This window comes from Misgurnus anguillicaudatus, chromosome 7, assembly GCF_027580225.2.
Source record: "Misgurnus anguillicaudatus chromosome 7, ASM2758022v2, whole genome shotgun sequence".
Taxonomy (NCBI): domain Eukaryota; kingdom Metazoa; phylum Chordata; class Actinopteri; order Cypriniformes; family Cobitidae; genus Misgurnus; species Misgurnus anguillicaudatus.
In genome coordinates, this window is record NC_073343.2 from 19369399 (window position 1) to 19387844 (window position 18446).

The 18446-nt window shown below is 38.8% G+C and overlaps 1 pseudogene; it reads right to left on the reverse strand.

Annotated features, from left to right (window-relative positions):
- LOC141365303 (kinesin-like protein KIF26A) overlaps positions 1 to 18446 on the reverse strand; it is a 97242-nt pseudogene that overhangs the window by 52145 nt on the left and 26651 nt on the right.

The following is an 18446-nucleotide window of genomic DNA, read 5'->3' on the forward strand; positions in this document are numbered from 1 at the left end:
CCACTGTGTTTCCTAATCTTTTGACTACTATTCCAGGAACGCAACTCATTCCGAACAACAACATCAAAATTCTTGGCACGTGTCAGTATTTGGGATGAAACATGAGGTGGTACCCGACAAAATTTCCTGCTGCTTTCAGCCAGGAGTTAAATTAAGAAGGGAAAACAAATATATTTTCTCTCTCTCTTTCAGTCTTTCTGTGACATAGCAGCCTCATATCCGCTCTTTTGAGAACAACTCCAAAGAAAACACACAAGCAAAATAAATCAGAGCACAAAAATTAACCTTGTTCTACATGGGGTCAGGTCTGTCTGTTGTGTCAGATTGACCTGGATGTGCTTGGGCAGGTGGCAATATCCCAAGCGGATTTGAAGACTGGGCTGTCTAAGTTCTCCACCCAGGGAAAGGCCCACTGATCACTCTTTAATGTCCCATGTTGTCAGTTGGCTTGGGGACAATGTCATATGTACTTTCCAGGACCATTCTACAGATGTTCCTATAACCCGCCCAATAGCATATCGCATAATAACAAGTGCAAAACCTGCATAGTCTGCTCATACGTAAAGAAGAGTACCAGAGGCATCTAAGAAAAAACATGCATGGCCACATTAAAGCTAATGTCAAGCAAATTCAATGCTTTTCTTACTTAATGAAGAAGGATGCTGCAGCTGAGCTTGGCTGCTGGATGGAAGTTGACCCGTCCTGGCCAAACTGAACCGGGCTTTTCCGTCTGGAGGGTGTTAGAGACACTCTAGAGATGGATGTGTCTGAGGACGAGTCGCTCTGTTCTCCTTGACTCATGAGGGCTTGTGTCTGAGGAGGAAAAGAGAGATGCTTCACACTTGTTTGCAGCTGTAAGGGCGCACTCACATTATCCAAATCAAAATTCTGGGGGAGAAGGAAGTGGAGACAATTGCAATCTGTCACGGTTCGTTTGTGTTAGGTATATTATGAGTGCGCCCTAAGAATCCTGCACCTAGGCCATGAAGTATCACACCTTAAAACGTAGGTTTGCTAACAGCTAGACAAAGTAGAGCAGGTTATTACATGGAACAAAAGCCGGTTCCTTGAATTATGTTTTAAAGGTCATATTTAAGAGTTAAAACAATTACGTACATGCATTTATCGAAAATTACACAAGCAAGGTCATAAAAAATGCCACCAGGGAGGAGCATTCATCTATTCAGTTGAATAGGCAGAGATTGAGCTGGTTTACATATAATGTCCACTTCTAAGCCAGAGATAGATGTGGATTCAGATGTGGATCCATCAGAGCTTTCTTGACTAATATACAGTAGGGAGGTGGTTGACTGCTCTTGCGAAAAGCAACCATGTAAAGAAGCTATTCGAGATTTATATAAGAGATTTCGAGTAAGTTTTATATTTGAAATGTACATAGTCTTGCATGTCAAAGCCTTTTCACAAATCAAAAAGTTTTTAGAATGACGTCTAGTCCCTGCTCGCCCCCCAAACTGAAACCATTAATTTAGGGACGTTTTCATTAGTTTACTAGAGCCGGTCTTTGTTTCTGAGGCCTGTGAGTAAGTGAGCAGCTTAAACCCACAATCAATATGACCTGTCAAGTGGTTGTTTTGTATGAAGGCAGCACGCAAAGAACCCACAGGTAAGGTTGGGCTTTATCCAAGAGTCTGGCATGAGTTAATCAGATTGAGCAACTGACATCTACTTTGTGGTGGCTGTGCATAATGGCTGGCTTCGTGTTTGCTCTGGATTGATGTCTGGCAACTAAAATAACAGCATTAAGAATCGGTTTATGAAGCATATGCCATCCAATGTGCCCGATGTGTCGACATAACTGACAGGAAGCCTATTTATATAGCTAGCATGACATATGAGCGCCATACATTACAGAACCGCAGACACGTGGTGGTATCACTGAAACAGATAAAGCCAGACAAGCAGCGTCCAGTTTGAGATGTTTCTAGTCTGCACTTTGTTGAACTTGGTTGAGAAAATACAATTACCTCAAGCTGCAATTGAGTTTTGAGAGAGTACTAATCAAAGCAGAACAAATGATTTTTGATTTTGTTTATGTCTGTTTATTCAAACGCCTCAGGCTTGTGTTTATGTCTGTAATTGTCTTCTGTTTATAGTGCAAGTCAATAATTATGTCTGTCAATTTGGTTGTGGAGCTGACAAATGCGTGGTTCAAAATAACATGGAATGCATGACTAAAATTTCGATTAGTTTTTTGACAATGAACACAGTTGATAACTGTCAAAGCCGTTTTTATATAAGCAATAGTTTACAGCTGTCGACTTTAAAAAAGAAAAGTACATTTTCTGAAAAGTCAGAAAGGCATAAATGAACACAACACTCGTGCAGTCATCAATGCAAAAAAACATCAATGCTGGATCAGTGACATGACAAGGAATCATATCCCGGCACATGGCATTCCGGTTTCAAATGAAGCGCGATAAATCAAAACTGCGTCACACTGAGAACGAATGGTGGCTGTCTGGACGGCACATTAAACCCCCATGCACAGATAAGGATGAAATGAGTGTCAGATGACACATCACCAAGACGGTTAAATGGGCCTCACAGTAGGGGTGATACCGAATTTGGAAAGCACAAATGCAGACATTAGGCATAAGCTTGTGTGCACGCACACTGCAGCAGCTGTCAACCGAACACTGTGGGTTTTTGAGGACTTAAGCCCTCCAGTCAAGCAGTTTTCATGTGTGTCAGACATGGAGCATGAGGTGAGCATGCTGTATCCCCAGGTCGGGTCATTAAAGTACAGCTGCAGCGTGCTTAGAGCGCTCGATAAAATCAGGTATTCCCTACACCCTCACCAGAAAATCCAACTATCAACATCTGATTCAGAATTTCTTAGATGAAAAGAAGCAGGATATCATCTCTCTTTTTCTTCAGCTCAGGCAGTGCACAGTCTGTTCAAGCTGCTTAAGGATTCCTGGTCTTGCGCTCCCAGTAGGCTAGTAGGTCATTTCAACCCATACGATACTCTGGTGGAAAATCCCACTCCGCTCTGCTCTAATAATTTTATCTGCCATCTACAAAAGCAATAAAGCTGACACTAATGTCAGCTCAAGACGTTTTCAAGTTGAAACTCATCAGGTTTCAGTCAAATGTTTTCGTTTCTTTAAAGCACGTCATAAAGAGGCTATAAACTATATTGAGACAAACTATTAATCACAGCCTTGTCTGTCATTTTAGATAGATAACTGTGATAGATATACGGCAAGCTTAAAGGCAACATGACGCTGCATTAGCAATCATTTTATTTTTCTGTGTAACCTGTTAAACGGGATATTCATTGAATATGACATGTTTTTGTTTTATCTAACAGGCATTGATTTGTGAATTGGGCATATCAGAATAGGTCAGCATAGCTAGCCAAACATAACTTTTTTATGACCGATCGCTGTAGATGATGAGTTTAAAAATAAATAGACATTATGATGTCATTACAATAAAATAAATTATTTAATTTTTCAACGCAGCATTGCGTCAGAAAGGGACAAACCCAACTTGTTTGGTTGTAATTTAATCTGTTCTGCATTGTTTTAGCTCTAAATGCTGTGGTTGTTTTAACCCATTGTTGGATCGAATATAAATATTTTATGGGTTATGAGGAATGAGGAGGGTTGTTCAGTGCCTCTGCATTCGTCATACGTCAATACAAAAAGTGTGTACACAACATGAATACTCTCTTTTGCATGCAGAGGGGTCTAATGCTGCGTTCACACCAGCCGTGGTAGAGGCGTCAAGCATGAGTGATTTCAATGTTAAGTCAATGTGAAGAGGCGTTGACGTGAGTCTGGAGGTCTCGCGGCGCGAATGAGGCATTTAGCGCAGCGCATTAGACGCGATTCCGCCTCATTCGCGAATGGCACGAATTGAAAAATGTGAACTGTGGCGGAAAAATGCGCCACGTTAACAAATCAGGAGCTTGCTCTAATAGTGACGTGATTACAGGAAGCAAGCGAAGTCGCAGAAGCCCCTCCCATGACGTGAATTCCCACGTGAATGTCTCGATGACTAGAATTTCACGAGTGAATGAAGCGAGTAAACTCAAAATGTTCAAGCGGCAAACTAGACGCGGTAGACGCGAATTTGATGTAACAAACGCAGCTGTGTGAACCCACAGTAAGGGGCTGGCTGTTTATACCTGGTATTAAGATGCGTTTCCGTCAATCGGACCACAAGTGAATGAGAGAGACACATTCACGTTTACACCTGCCATTTTAATCCTTCTCTTTTGTCCCTTTTCAACTGCTTCTGATCCTGATAACTTTGAGGGGATGGTCTGTGGAGACTGTTGGCGTTGGCGAGTCCCTCTGATTTTGTTTAAACATGGGCATGAGAAATTACACGTTTAAATTGATGCAAACTAATATTATGTCCGCTGCTTGTGTTATTACTAAACATGCTGCACAGATTTTTGTACATGTGCATGTAAGAGTAGCCGCTTTAGTTTTATCAATGAAAGCCTAAAAATTGTGGTTTTATCAATGAAAGCCTATATATCGCGGTTTTATTAATGAAAGCCTAAAGATTGCGCTGAACACTGTTGGTTCACGCTAAAAGCAATCCGGTCGAAAGCGTTTTCGACTACCTCTGAATGTGGTCGAAGTGGATGAGCTCAAAGTGTTTTACACCCTGTTTACACCTGTATTTAGTTTAATTCACTTGTGAACCTATTATAAACCAAACCACATTTTAATACACTCTATAAACTGCCTCTAAGATGGCGGCATTACCGAAAGGCATTACTTTATAAAGTTTTAAATATGGAAATGTCTCTCACAAAATCGCATCGATTGCCCTCAGAATGACTTTATTTATACCCTTGGAGCCGTGTGGTTTACTTTTGCAAAGGATTGATGCACATTCTTTGGACATGAAAAAGCCACCCCATATTCATCCGTTATAAAGATTGGAAGACCTAGGACATATATATATCTCATGTAGATGCGTATAAATAGCACGAAGTGTGAAAACTTATGCAACACATACATACGCCAAATTCCAATTTTTCATGCATATGATACGCTAGTCCTTCACGTTCACTTAATACGGCGCATCTTTTTGTGTCATTTATGTATTGGTTTCTCTATTTTTTCAGTTTTTTAAACCGTTTTCGCTTGGGTTTGGGGTTAGATTTGGGATTTAATTTAATATATAGGTTTCTCCATGTTTTTGTCTATTTTTAAGCCATGGTCACTAGGAGCTGGGGTTAGAATTGGTGTTTGGGTGTCAGTGGTTGAGTGGTTCATGTAGGTTGTCTACAAATTGGAAGGTTGGTGGTTCAATCCCCGGCTACACCTGACCAAGTGTTGAGGTGTCCTTGAGCAAGACACCTAACCCCAGCTGCTCCCGACGAGCTGGATGGCGCCTTGCATGGCTGACACGGCCGTCGGTGTATGAATGGGTGATTGTGAGGCAAAATTGTAAAGCGCTTTGGATGGCCATTGGTCTATGAAAAGCGCTATATAAATGCAGTCCATTTACCATTTTATGTAACAAAAAGTTGCTCTAACCCCAAACCCAAGCGACAATGGTAAAAAAATTTACGCATAAAATGACACAAAAGATGCACTGTATTAAGTTAATGTAAAAGGACTGGCGTATCATATGCAAACAAAATTGGAATTTGCTGTATGTATTGCATGTGTTTTCACACTTCGTGCTACTTATCTCCATGAGTCTGGGATGGTAACCCTACTGAAAAATCCAGCTAAGACCAGCATAAGCTGGTGAGCTGGTTTTAGCTGGTCTCCAGCTTGGTTTTAGCTGGTTTTGCTGGTGTAGCAAGCTGGTCTAGCTGTGTTTTGGTCACATTTTAAGCTGGTCTAGCTGGACTTAGCTGGTCAGGCTGGAATACCAGCTGGCCCACCAGCATGACCAGCATTGTCAGGCTGGGAGGACCAACGTAAACCACCTTAAACCAGCTAAAGCCAGCTAAAACCAGCTACCAGCTTATGCTGGTTTTAGCTGGATTTTTCAGTAGGGAAATCATGGAGTACTTTTTATTTTTTACCGAACTATCCTTTTAAAGGTTCTTCATGGAGATTGGAAACTTCACTTCACATGAAGTCTTTTCATATTATAAAATCCCAAACGCAAGTGTAAAACATCCACTCAAAGCTGTTTCAGTAGTGTACATGCATAGCCTGCATGTAAATCTTAGTTGTGTTTGTGGGTGAGCACCGCCAGGCAGAGAGCTTCTGTTGGTTTTATACATGAACTGGGCCAGCAGTTGGTCTGCTTTTCATTTTTTCAAGAGCTTTTTGCTTTGTCTGTGCAAAAGCACACGCTGGTTGCTAAAAGCTTCTGTGTCGGCGCTTATTGACATTAGCACACAGAGGAAATTCACCGCTGTTCACCAATAGCTTCACTGTTGGCAAGAACAAAAGAACCCTATCAGTGGCAATTGCCGGCATTGTGAAAGAAACATCAATACTATAAAAAAGCGGTGATTTGGGTTAAAAATGAGATTGCTCTTGATAGAAAAGAGCATCTGCCATTAAAGTTGGACATGAATAGCTTAGTTATTTTGTTTGGTTGACATACCAAAGCTGGGCACTTAGCACACAAGTGCAGTTCACTGTGGAATGTAACAGTGCAGTGAAACGGCCCATCAATAAAGTAATAAAACAACTCCTCTGACTATCCATAATGTGATTTAAATTTCCAAATCACTCACTCAAGTTTGTGGGTGCGTTAACAAATGTCAAACTACAAATTTATAATCAAATGAAATGAGATACAGCATGTAGTATCAACACTTAATCTTACATGTGCAGGCATTTCAGGTGTACTTAACCAAACGCTATTCATTCAAATTGCCAAGTAATTTAATCGTGTAAAGTTGTCATCAATATGACAGGTGGTTAAAGGGGAGGGGTTAAATCCTGCAGAGGCAAGTTGTTACATTTTGATAAATGATTATGAAGACAAACAGTTTTTCTTTGGGAGGAAAGGCAATGGTAGACTAACATAAACAGGTTGTGCATATGATTGTATGGATTAGTTGGTAACCACTTACTCGATGTATAATTTAAAATCTACAAATAAGAAAATCTAAACTAAGAATGCTTATAACAAAAGGTTGCATACTGGGCTTGGTTGAGGCAGGAAGTTGTTTACACGTGAGATGCTCCACATCCCTTCCAGGTACTGCTGGGCTTGAATGGTGACTGAGCTGATGGCTCCCGTCAAAGGTCTTCCACTCACGGTCACCTGTACACCAGGCTTCAGTGCAGCAGTGCTGGAAGACGGGTTCTGGGTCCAGCCCATCTCACGCTGTCTCTCACCCACGGGCAGGATGCTGTGCGCTGGGTGAGGTATCCTGGATTTTGCAGCTCTAGAGGAAAGAGTTACCACGCTGTGAGTGGTCAACCTGGTGGGATGTCCAGGGTAGGTGTTGGGAGGCAATGATGGCATGTCAGAATCCAGGTATAGATCCTGGAGTGCTTGCTGTCTTAGCTGCTGTGCTGGTGTGGCACACACATGGCACCTTGTTTCTTCATGCCCACGTTTTGCTGGCCAATCAGGTACTTGCAGCTGGTCAATGATGAAGGAAGCAAATCCAGGGTCCTATAGAGAGCAAGAGAAAAACGGTGAAGAGAATAAATGGTGCTTGTTTTACATATTTTTCTGTATTAAGACTTCCATTACATACATTTATGCATTCGGTAAATGCTTTAATTCAAAGTGACTTTAAGGTTAATTTAATCAGTATGCCCTCGGCGTTTGTTCTGCTAACCCAAAGCTTTATAATTTGTATGGACTTTATGGGGTCCTCAAGTGTCTTAGTATATGTAATATAACACAACCATCGCAAAAGACAGATGTGCAAAAGACAATGCCGATTACTTGAGGAAAGTCCTTATTTGTACTCTGTTAATCTTGTTTTTGTCTAAGTAAAACAACTAATATAAGATTTTAATAAAAAAAACTGTTTATCAATAACAACTACCTTTAGAAATTTCAACAATAAAATATTCCCAGGATTCCCAAAACCCCATCTTAATTATAATCTCAAACTAGGCAGAGCTGAAAAGTGAGAGTTTTGTGGAAGGCCATGAGGGAGTGGTGGATGGTGGTAGGGTGTAAAGAAAACAACAGCTGAGCCGGGGCATGAAGCGCATTGCAGTGTATATTTACATTTGATAAGACTCCCAGCAGGCAGAGATATGACAAGAAGCCCAGCATGAAAATAATAATCTCCCATTCAATGCCAGGGGAATGAAGCCAGCCTACCTGGTGGCCAGGGGCTTATGTTTTGCTTTCTCATATTCAAATCACAGCGATGTGCTCGGATCATGTACTACTGTTACAGCACAAGATAATTCACTGCTATTGAAGGGTCATGTAGTATCATGTAGTAGTAAGCAGTAGTCGGAATTAGATTTAGGATCTCCTTTAATGCACTCAAAAGTCTATACTTTTTCATAACAAAAACTGCACATACTGTACTTTTAGGGCATAGAATAGACCCTTTTTCTGTTTGTACACAATGATGAGGTGGCAGCGATTGCGCACGCAGTTTGGCAATGGAAGTATGTCAAGAATCAGCAGTGAAGCAACACAGAGAAAGTTATTTTAAAAAGTTCACATTATTAACTTTTTCAACACAGCTACCAGATCCGTGTACTATAGTGCAGTGGTTCTCAAACTTATTCAGCGTGCGGCCCCCTTTGTGTACGGTACATTCCTTGCAAGCCCCCCCCCAAGAAAATTTATGACAAAAAACAGTTCTAAAACTTCACATTTTAATTAAACAAAACATTTAATTATACAAAGTAGTGCTGCCTTATTTTTTTTAGGTTTAATTTCACAGAATTCATGATAAATGAATGTATTTTATAAAATGTCATAAAACTGGGGCCCCCTGGCACTATCTCGCGGCCCCCCTGGGAGCCCCGGACCCCAGATTGAGAACCACTGCTATAGTGGAGTGGATAGAAGATGTTAGCAGATGAGTATCTGGATAAAGTGTCCAGATACATATATACAGTACGTATATTAGTATATTATATTAGTGCAACCAAACACAACAACCAAACATTTTGATGCTGGGAAACCGTTTTAATAAACCTTCTGAGTTGCTAACACGTTAGAACCACTGGGGAATAACACCACTTCCATTGCCAAAATGTGCGCGCAGGCTATTAGATCACATGCGCTGTAAAAGGGTCTATTAGTAGGCAAATTGGGACGCAGGCTCGGTTTGTCTGCGTGCGTCTGGCTTGCCATCAACTATGATTTTCCTGTTAAATTATCTCTGTAAAACAGCTATTCTTAGTAAATCTTAATATTTGTTAAGATGTACCTGGACTAGATAGCCTATTATATCATGTGCCCCGCCCACTCCTTGCCGTTCTTCTCAAAGCATTCACTCCCATTTGAGTTGCATTTCTCAAAACGATAGTGAGGTAGACTAGAGCTGTTTTCTTGTATATGAATCAAAATCCATACTTACTGAAGCTTGGATACACTGTCAGAAAAAAATGGCCAAAACTGATCCCTAGCTGTCACTGAGGCAGTAGCCTTTTAAAAGGTAGGCCTACTCATATGTACTTTTTAGGTAGGCTACAGATATGTATACATTTGATACCAATATCTTCCTTTGAGGTAATAATATGCACACTTTGGTACCAATATGTACCATATTACGATACTAATATAGGTGCAAATGTGTCCTTTTTAAAAGGATACTTCCCCAGTGACAACTACAGAGTGTACCTTAAGCCTAATTTATAGTCGTGCGTAAGCTCTACACCGTAGGTTATGTGCGTAGCTCTGCGTAGCCTGATCTGTAACTCGCAAAATTTTTTACGCGTCAGTTCTACGTGGACACAAGCGCTGTGATTGGTCCACCAGAACCCCTCACGTCAGGTAAAAAACTATACTCAAGGATTTTAGGTATCTATTCAAAAAAGTTAGCTTTAAGAGAAAAAATACAGTTTTTCATAGATAGTACCATCTAATATAGCCAGAAAGAAAATTATGAAAAATGGAAAGTATGTGTGAAATAGCAAAAGAATACAAGGCATGATGTGGGTTAGACCCCTGGCCTTGGGGCTTGTAGTTGGCCATTGTGTGACTTTATTGGAAGCCAGTTGTGGTTTTTATGAAGCTCTGGGGATGAATGTAGGAGACTATCTGCCGATTAGTGATGCACTAAAGAACAGAGACTGAACAGAAGGATAAACGACTTCTTGTGTGCCCTCGGCCTGCTAGTCAGACTGTCTTTAAAACGAATGATGATAAGATACAAGTGTGAAAAGAGAAGATGGGAAATACAGGGATGGGGAAGCTTCTGAGATACTGGAAAAACACAGGAGAAAGGAAACAGTGATGCAGGAAAAATAGAAAAAAGAGAAAATAATCAGAGATGATAGAAGAGTTTGTAAAGTGTATTAAAAAAGAAATAATCAGATGTTTGATAACTATGCCTGAAAAAGAGTTTCTGTGCTGATCAGTCAGTCTAGATGCCAATATTAGCAGGGTTTGGAAACCAGCTGCTTAGCTGAAATTGAAAACATAGCTGAAGACAGTAAAAAAATTTAATCAGACTGTACATGACCTCTTCTGCATTAGGCACATGAGTCATATAGGATGTTTTAGAAGTCTGACTGCTATAATCACTAAACAATATCTAGGCAAGTTACATGTAGACTTATAAAATTGGTATCTTGCATTAAAGAACAAGAATTATGTGAGTGATTCTTTCGGTATATAGAACTCAAATAATGTTTAAGATGAAAAAAAATGTATGTTTCATCAATATGTTTCCGACAGTTTTAGCCACTGGCGAAGCTGATTTGCCAGTTTTGTAATTTGGTATGTGAGGGAGGAGCATCTATGAGGTGTAAACAGGATTGTGAGAAAGTCGTAAGAACAGCTGTTGCTACACACCCTGTAGTGAAAAGGTAAGAGCTGGGTCCTTTCACAGCAGGCAATTCGGATTACATTCACTATACTGTACACTAAAGAGCAAAAGACCACATCCAACACTAATCTCCATGGACCTTTACACAGTCACACACACCATGGTCAAAGTATTGCAGACAGATAGAACTGTACCACGTATTAAATGAAAGGCTTTTAGATGTTCAGGGCCTATTTGGGTGTAATTATGGAGAAGAGGACACTTGTAGGTGTATAGTACATACCTGTATTCATGCGTGTTTGTGTATCATAAGTGAATGTGGGTTTTGGCTGCCGCACATTCAATTCAAATTCTTGCTAGTACTAAGCTTTTTCGGTTGAAATCTATGACACAAATGCACACCATATATTTTAATATTTGTTTAAATGTATTTCCACTTAAACATGTATGTGGGTTAATATTTATACATTCATCATTTAAAATATCATTACATTCAGTATTTTAGCGAGTTTTATCAATTAAAGGGGGGGGGGGTTCAATGGTATTTCAAGCATTCTGACTTATTAACACAGTTATAGAGTTGTTTCCTCATGCTAAACGTAGGCAAAGTGTCAAAAAGCATTTGGGCGTGTTACAGAGTATTTCTGTGCTGAACACTTCGCCAGGGTTCGTACAAGTTTCAGAAAGTTTTTTTCGATTACAGGTCCAACTGACGTTTCAGGGGTTTTCTATACGTATCACTTCTTTATATGGGCACTTCCCCCGGAAAACCCTGCGTACCCGTCAATCAGCGGGAGACGCTAGAACTTACAAACATCTTATCATGCGACACAGCTTTGTTTAATTTCAAAACTCAACATTGGCACGAATGAAGAAGTGTGTTTTTGAATGTAAGGAGAAGATAGTCAGCCTTATGAAAACAATGGATATAGTTTATTATCCGGGCTAGCAGCGGCGTTTTGCGTGTGTGTTTGATGCAGTGGATTTTCCCAACCGGGTCATGAGTTGCATGCGGTAAGTAAGACTTCTGTCTTATGTTGGAAATTGGCGCGTTCATATTATATAAATGACACAAACATGAATCATAAGTTATAAGTGTTGTATAGTGTTGCATGACTCGTACTCGCTCCAGCCGTGGTAGTAACTCCTCCTTCTTAATTTTTTTGTACGTTATCGGAAAGATTTGGTAAAGCTAATCTTTCTTTTATAAATCTGATTAAACTGAAGACTCTTCGGAGATATAAAGGATGTCATACTACTCTATAGGTACTCCAGATTAACATCAGAAATGCAGAAACAGCATGTGTTACGTGAGCTTTAAAGCTAAGTCACATGAATATTTATGCAGTACATAGCCAGAACATCAAGACCTCTTTGTCTTTGGACCAGTTTAACATTATATATAAAAGCATAGGATTTTTGTGAGTTAATTCAACATGTTTTTGTTTTATTCATTTAGTATTTGTGGTAAACTGCATTATGACAATAAGTACCCCAAATACACAAACTTCATTATCTTTATGCTTTTAGGTATTAAAGCATTTTACCAGATTTTAGGTCCATGTGCATCTTCTGAATCAGCAAAATGCGTATCTTTTGTTGAAAAAACTAATACCTTCTTGTTCTCCAAGGCCCAGGTAGAGATAATTTGTGTGTGGTCATCTACCCATCACAGATCGTTTTCGTCATTCAGTTATTTAAATGGCTTTTCCTGTTTACTGGGGTTTGTAAAAAAAAAAACAGTTCTCTTTCCAACTGGACATCCCCCATTTCTAACAATATTGTCTCCCTTCTGTCTGTTACACTCCCATTCTCCATCTCCCATGGATCACTCCAGCTGTCAGTGGATTGTCAAACTCTGGATGGACAGCCAGCCAGTGTGTGAGACAGCAGTAGCTCTTCTGAGGTTTTAACATGGGGTGAAGGGGCAAAATAGAAACAGAACACAAAGTGTGTGCAAGCGAATGAGAAGCCAAGGGCTGTCAAAAGATTAATCGCGATTAATTGCATCCAAAATAACAGTTTGTGTTTACATAACATATGTGTGTGTACTGTGTGTAAATATTATGTATATAAAAATACACACACATTCATGTATATTTAAGAAATATTTGCATATATACACTGTATATATATTTATATAATTTATATTATATAGAAATATAAATATTTTATATAAAAAATATTTAAAAAAAATCTTAAATATATACGATATATAAATATATGATTGTGTGTGTGTGTTTTTTATATAAATAATAATTATACACAGCACACACACATGTTATGTAAACACAAACTTTTATTTTGGATGTGATTAATCACGATTAATCTTTTGACAGCCCTAAATATTACATTTGACTGCTTTTATGTCAAACACTTCTAAATAGTAGTGATTGAAACTGAGCTGTCAAGCACCAAAAATTAAATAAAAATATAAAAACACCAGTCACATGGCTTAAATTTTGTATTCCCAAGGTATATTTTGGTACAGTATGACACATGATCTATTTTTGTTTAACTTTTGTTTAAAAAAAAAAAACAGAAAATAAGTTTATTGTACACCTGCTGCACCATTCCCAGATTACTACAATGTGACATTCACCAATGAAATATGTTTGTATTACTGCGTTGTCACTAATATCAATGTAACTGATAGATTTTCCAGGAAACCTATTTTTGTAGCTGTGCTACTAAGTTAAGAAGGTTAATAAACAGTTAAGTTAATAAAAACTCAAAACAATGTATAGCTTAAAGAAAAACACCACCGTTTTTCAATATTTTACTATGTGCTTACCTCAACCGAGACAAATTAATACATACCTATCTTTTTTTAATGTGTGCACTTAATCTGTGTACAGCGCGTTGTGAATGTGTTAGCATTTAGCCTAGCCCCATTAATTCCTTAGGATCCAAACCGGGATGAATTTAGAATCCACAAAACACTTCAATGGTTTCCCTTTTTAATGACTGTTACATGAGTAGTTACACAAAGTAAGTATGCTGGCATAAAAAATAAAACGTGACAATTTTAAGCATTACTGCGCAATGAGGTTGAGGTGCTGCAAACTAAATGCTCTTCCGCCATACAATATTATTAGCTTAAAAAATCACCACGTTTTATTTTGTGCCACCATACTTACTCGTGTAACTACTCATGTCTTTAAATGGGGAAAACATGGAAGTGTTTGGTGGCTTCTGGATTCATCCCTGTTTGGATCCTGGGGAATGAATGGGGCTAGGCTAAATGCTAACACATTCACGACGTGCTGTACAAAGATTAAGAGCACGCATTGAAAAAAGATGGGTATGTATTTAATTTGTCTAAGTTGAGGTAAGAACATAGTAAAATGTTGAAAAGCGGTGGTGTGTTCCTTTAAATGCAATGTAATTCACTTTTGAAGACAACGTCTGCCAAAAGCGCAAATGTAAATACAAGACATGCCCTGATCACCTAGTTTAGCTAATTTTGTGATAATGACCAGATGAAATGAACTGTTTATTGGTGTATTGCTTTATAAAGACTTTATGTGTTTCAATATAACTGAAGAGGCTCAAAGTGTAACACAAATTGGTTGCCATCTATTCAGCAAAAGTGTAATGTGGCCCAAAGCTAAGGGAGGAGACATAAAGCACTCAGTTAAACTAACAACACTATCTAACGTTGCGCTGGAGACTCACTAGTGTATACATATTTATACATGCTCACCGGCTTCCTTCTCTTCATCTAATTAAAACAGTTGTTTTGCCGAGGCTGTCTGGAAACTCTCCAGACTGTCTTTAATAATTAATTTTTAGTCAGAGTTTTGGAAAATAAACTCTTCATACTTATTTGGTAGTACACTTTAAACCCAAATGCTAAACGGTACTTAAAATGTAAATACCTCATTTAAAAAATGCTGCGTAGAAACCATCCTATATTTGATCTTACAATCATTGATCAAAAATGTGTACGTGTCAGGGTTTCCCGCAGCATATTTCAGTTAAGGCGGCCCGCCTAAGCTTGGAAACCCTACCGCCTTAACTAGGTCGTCCAAAAAAAATAATAAATAAATCGGCAAGCACATCTCGCAGAATAGCGCGTACGCGCATCACACCGCATGCAGGCGCTCCACACAGCCGAAATGTGAAAGACGTGGTCCGGACCGTCACTGTCTGGATAATAACTAGCCAGTTGATAAAACATCTCGGAGAGTAGCGCAGACGCGCTTCACACCTCGAGCGTGCACCCGCACCACACGGCCGAAATGAGATAAGACGTGGTCCGTCATGTCTAGAGGATAGCCCGTTGATAAAACGCGTGTCCGTGAGAACTGTAAGTGGACTTATGTTTTGGGGTTATTTAAACCTGTTATTGTATTAGTCTATAGTTCTTCTAATTTTAAAGTAAGTTAGCTGGTGATTTTGTTGTTTGAGCAACCTGCTAGGGTTTCACGTGCCTGTTGATTAGATATAATTGTTGAGCGCTCTTGCTCACTTTATTTATGTGCATTATTTACATGCTACAGTTACACTCCTTCAAAATAATGTAATAGTGGGAAATAATCAGTTTTTACAATTTTTGCGCTATCTATCATCGTTCGCCAGACGTTCTACAAAATCTGGTTTAGTTTGTGTTTATTAACCCTTTAGTTTCACTTCATCACGCAACTATTCCCATTAGAGGTAAAAACATTTAATTCAATAATAATCTAGTATGTGTTCATTTTTTGTCATAGTTTCTTCAAAATTAAGTTTTATTTGAGTGTTTTAAAAATAAATATTTTATTTATTTATTTTATTAAAATATTTTAATTTTCATCATAACGCATACGCCCCCCTTTGATTGCCACGCCCTTGGCCCCGCCCACCCCAACCCTACCACCTTAACTAACACATTTTCTGCGGGAAAACCCTGCGTGTAATTCATAAAACGAACGTCCGCAAAGAAAACGCACGTACCCCTTTCTTTCAGATGTGAAATCTATAAATCGCAAATGATCTTGAACTTGTGCGCAGCTAATCAGTTTCAGATCTCCGACTTTTAACGATGCCTAATTAATGTCACTGACATATAAAAGAGCGCTTGGCAATGTTTAAATCCTTTTTGAGCAGCAAGAATGGCTTACATTTCAAAAACCTGCAGCAATCAGACAAGCAAAAGTGTGTACGTCTGCTCCGATCCTGACGTGACGCAAAGCACTTTTCCACGTCAAAGACAGTTTTTATAAATATGGACTTTGCCGTGGATTTTTGCGTACGCACACTTTATAAATGAGGCGCCTGGACATATAAAAATCGTAGTAATTACATTAAATTAAAATCCATAAACCTCAAATGTAATGAACTTAATTATCAGTACAACATGATGTGATGAATACCTATAAACCCATGCACCTGAACATTTTAATTCTATTTATGCTTAGCAAAGGCGTAATTTGCAGGTGGGATGGGTGGTATGCCCCCTCCCCATTTTTGTCCCACCACTTTTGAGAAAGTAATTAGAAAATACCATAGTTTGCAGAAGGTAGCTTAAGTAAAGCTTTTACAAGTCTGCATTCTTTATAATCTAATTCATAAATGAAACAAAAATCGCTCTTTACATCAGTGTAAGAGGATGAAGTTCATATATGTGCTGCGTACCATTGGAGAAAATAAGGACAGGGAAGCTGTTAACAAACATAAAGGTTACATAAAGAAAGATCATAGTTTTTTACTGCTATTCTGTGCTTGTTATGGAGGGCTCGGATGAGCGGATCACATTCACAAAAACTTGACTTGGGCTGTAAATCATCATTATTGTTTTTGTTGTGCTCTTCAGTCATTATTGTAGCAAACTGTTCTGCTTAAATGTTAAGACAAGCTGCACGATTGTTCTGTTTATGTGTTAATTGGAATTTGCTGGGTTCTTTCTGCATTGGGTGGTGTTTCTGAAAGAAAAGTGAACGAGTCTGCCCACTTGGGGTGCGGGAAGCTGCTAAGCAGGCACCCCAGCACATGTGAGTCAAGAGCATCGACCAATCAGAAAATGTGCTGTTGCTACCAGACCTTAATAAAAATCACATTGTATTTGATGTAGTAAACAAAAATTGCAAGTTACTTTGTATTTTTCTTCATGTGGGTTGAGGTCAGATGATGTCAGACTGAAAGGGTTCCCAACAGCTCAACATATAAATTATTATTATAGGCCTACCAATGTGAATCAGGGTTAGGTAATGGGACAATTTTGAACACTTTTTATCTTCTTGCTCAATAACTGAGTTTTGTTTATTTCTAACAAAAAAGTTTTGAGATGCAGCTATAATGTGTTGAAAATCCTCCCAATCCCACCACATCCTCTAAAATTGAGCACCTCTATCCACAAACACTGTATGCTAAACATCATCTCAGCTTTCAGCCAACTTTCATTAACTTTTTCACTAACAGCTATAATCCTCTACTCTACTTCCTGTAAGCCCTCAAAGGCAGACAGAGACAGCTGTGCTCAGCAAAGACTCGCTCTCTGGGATCTTACACGCACCGGTCTGCGCGGGTGAGTAGTGAGTTAATTACCTAGTGAAAAATGCAAACAGGAAAGGTAAACACACTAACACATGCATCAGTAATTTGTATGAGCCCCACTCATATGCAGAGAGATGCACAGGAACTGGGATTGCTGGCTTTAAAGCTCTCATCACTGAGAATCAATCTCAAGACAACCCTTTCTAAAGCTGCACACATGTATAATTATGCAGTGTAATTCACAACAGAATGATGTCTTCAGCTGCTCTAAGTGTATAAACTTTTGAGTTGAATGTGATTAGTCGACTCTGACTGCTATATGATTCACGGGACAACATCTGTTAGGGGAAGGATGAGAGATTTTCAAAAACGTATTTCTCTGCAACAGAAAATGGGAGGCGACATGGAGGTTAGTGAAACTAGAGAAACCACTTTGTTTACAGATCATTTAGCACAACTAAAGGTGATGATGAAACATGAACTATGGCAACCAGCTGAATCAAATAAAGAGTTTGGTTCCAAAACGCAATAAATCCATTTTGACTAATTCCTGTAAAAATGTGTTTTCTATACCAAGAAAGTGACACGATGAAAACCACTATTTTCTGTTGCAAACTTTCACATAGCATAGCTTTTTGGGTAAAATAACATTAAAAATTCAAATCCATAATTTGATTTTCAAAGATTTATTTATACGCAAAATGCTATAAATCTATTGAATCAATATAAATGTGCATTAACCTTTGCCATTGTATATTCATTTAGTTGACTAGTGGTATACGCTGATTAAATAAATAAACATTAAGAACACTGTCATTGCAATTGTCATCCTTGGGAAGTCATCGCTGAACTTTTTTGACAGCGATCAGCTGTAAAATGTTTAGGTCTTGCTCGATTTTCTTTGACTTCGAGTAAAATAATGGAAAGTTTTTCATAAGAAAGTTTTTCACAATGTGTTAGCATGACAGAAGCTTGATGCTGTCGTGTGAGAACAAGCACAGTTGTAAATTATTTGATTTTGATGGCTTACGTTTCTTCCCTGCCACAGAAAACCACCACAGGTTTATGAATGCCATCAAAG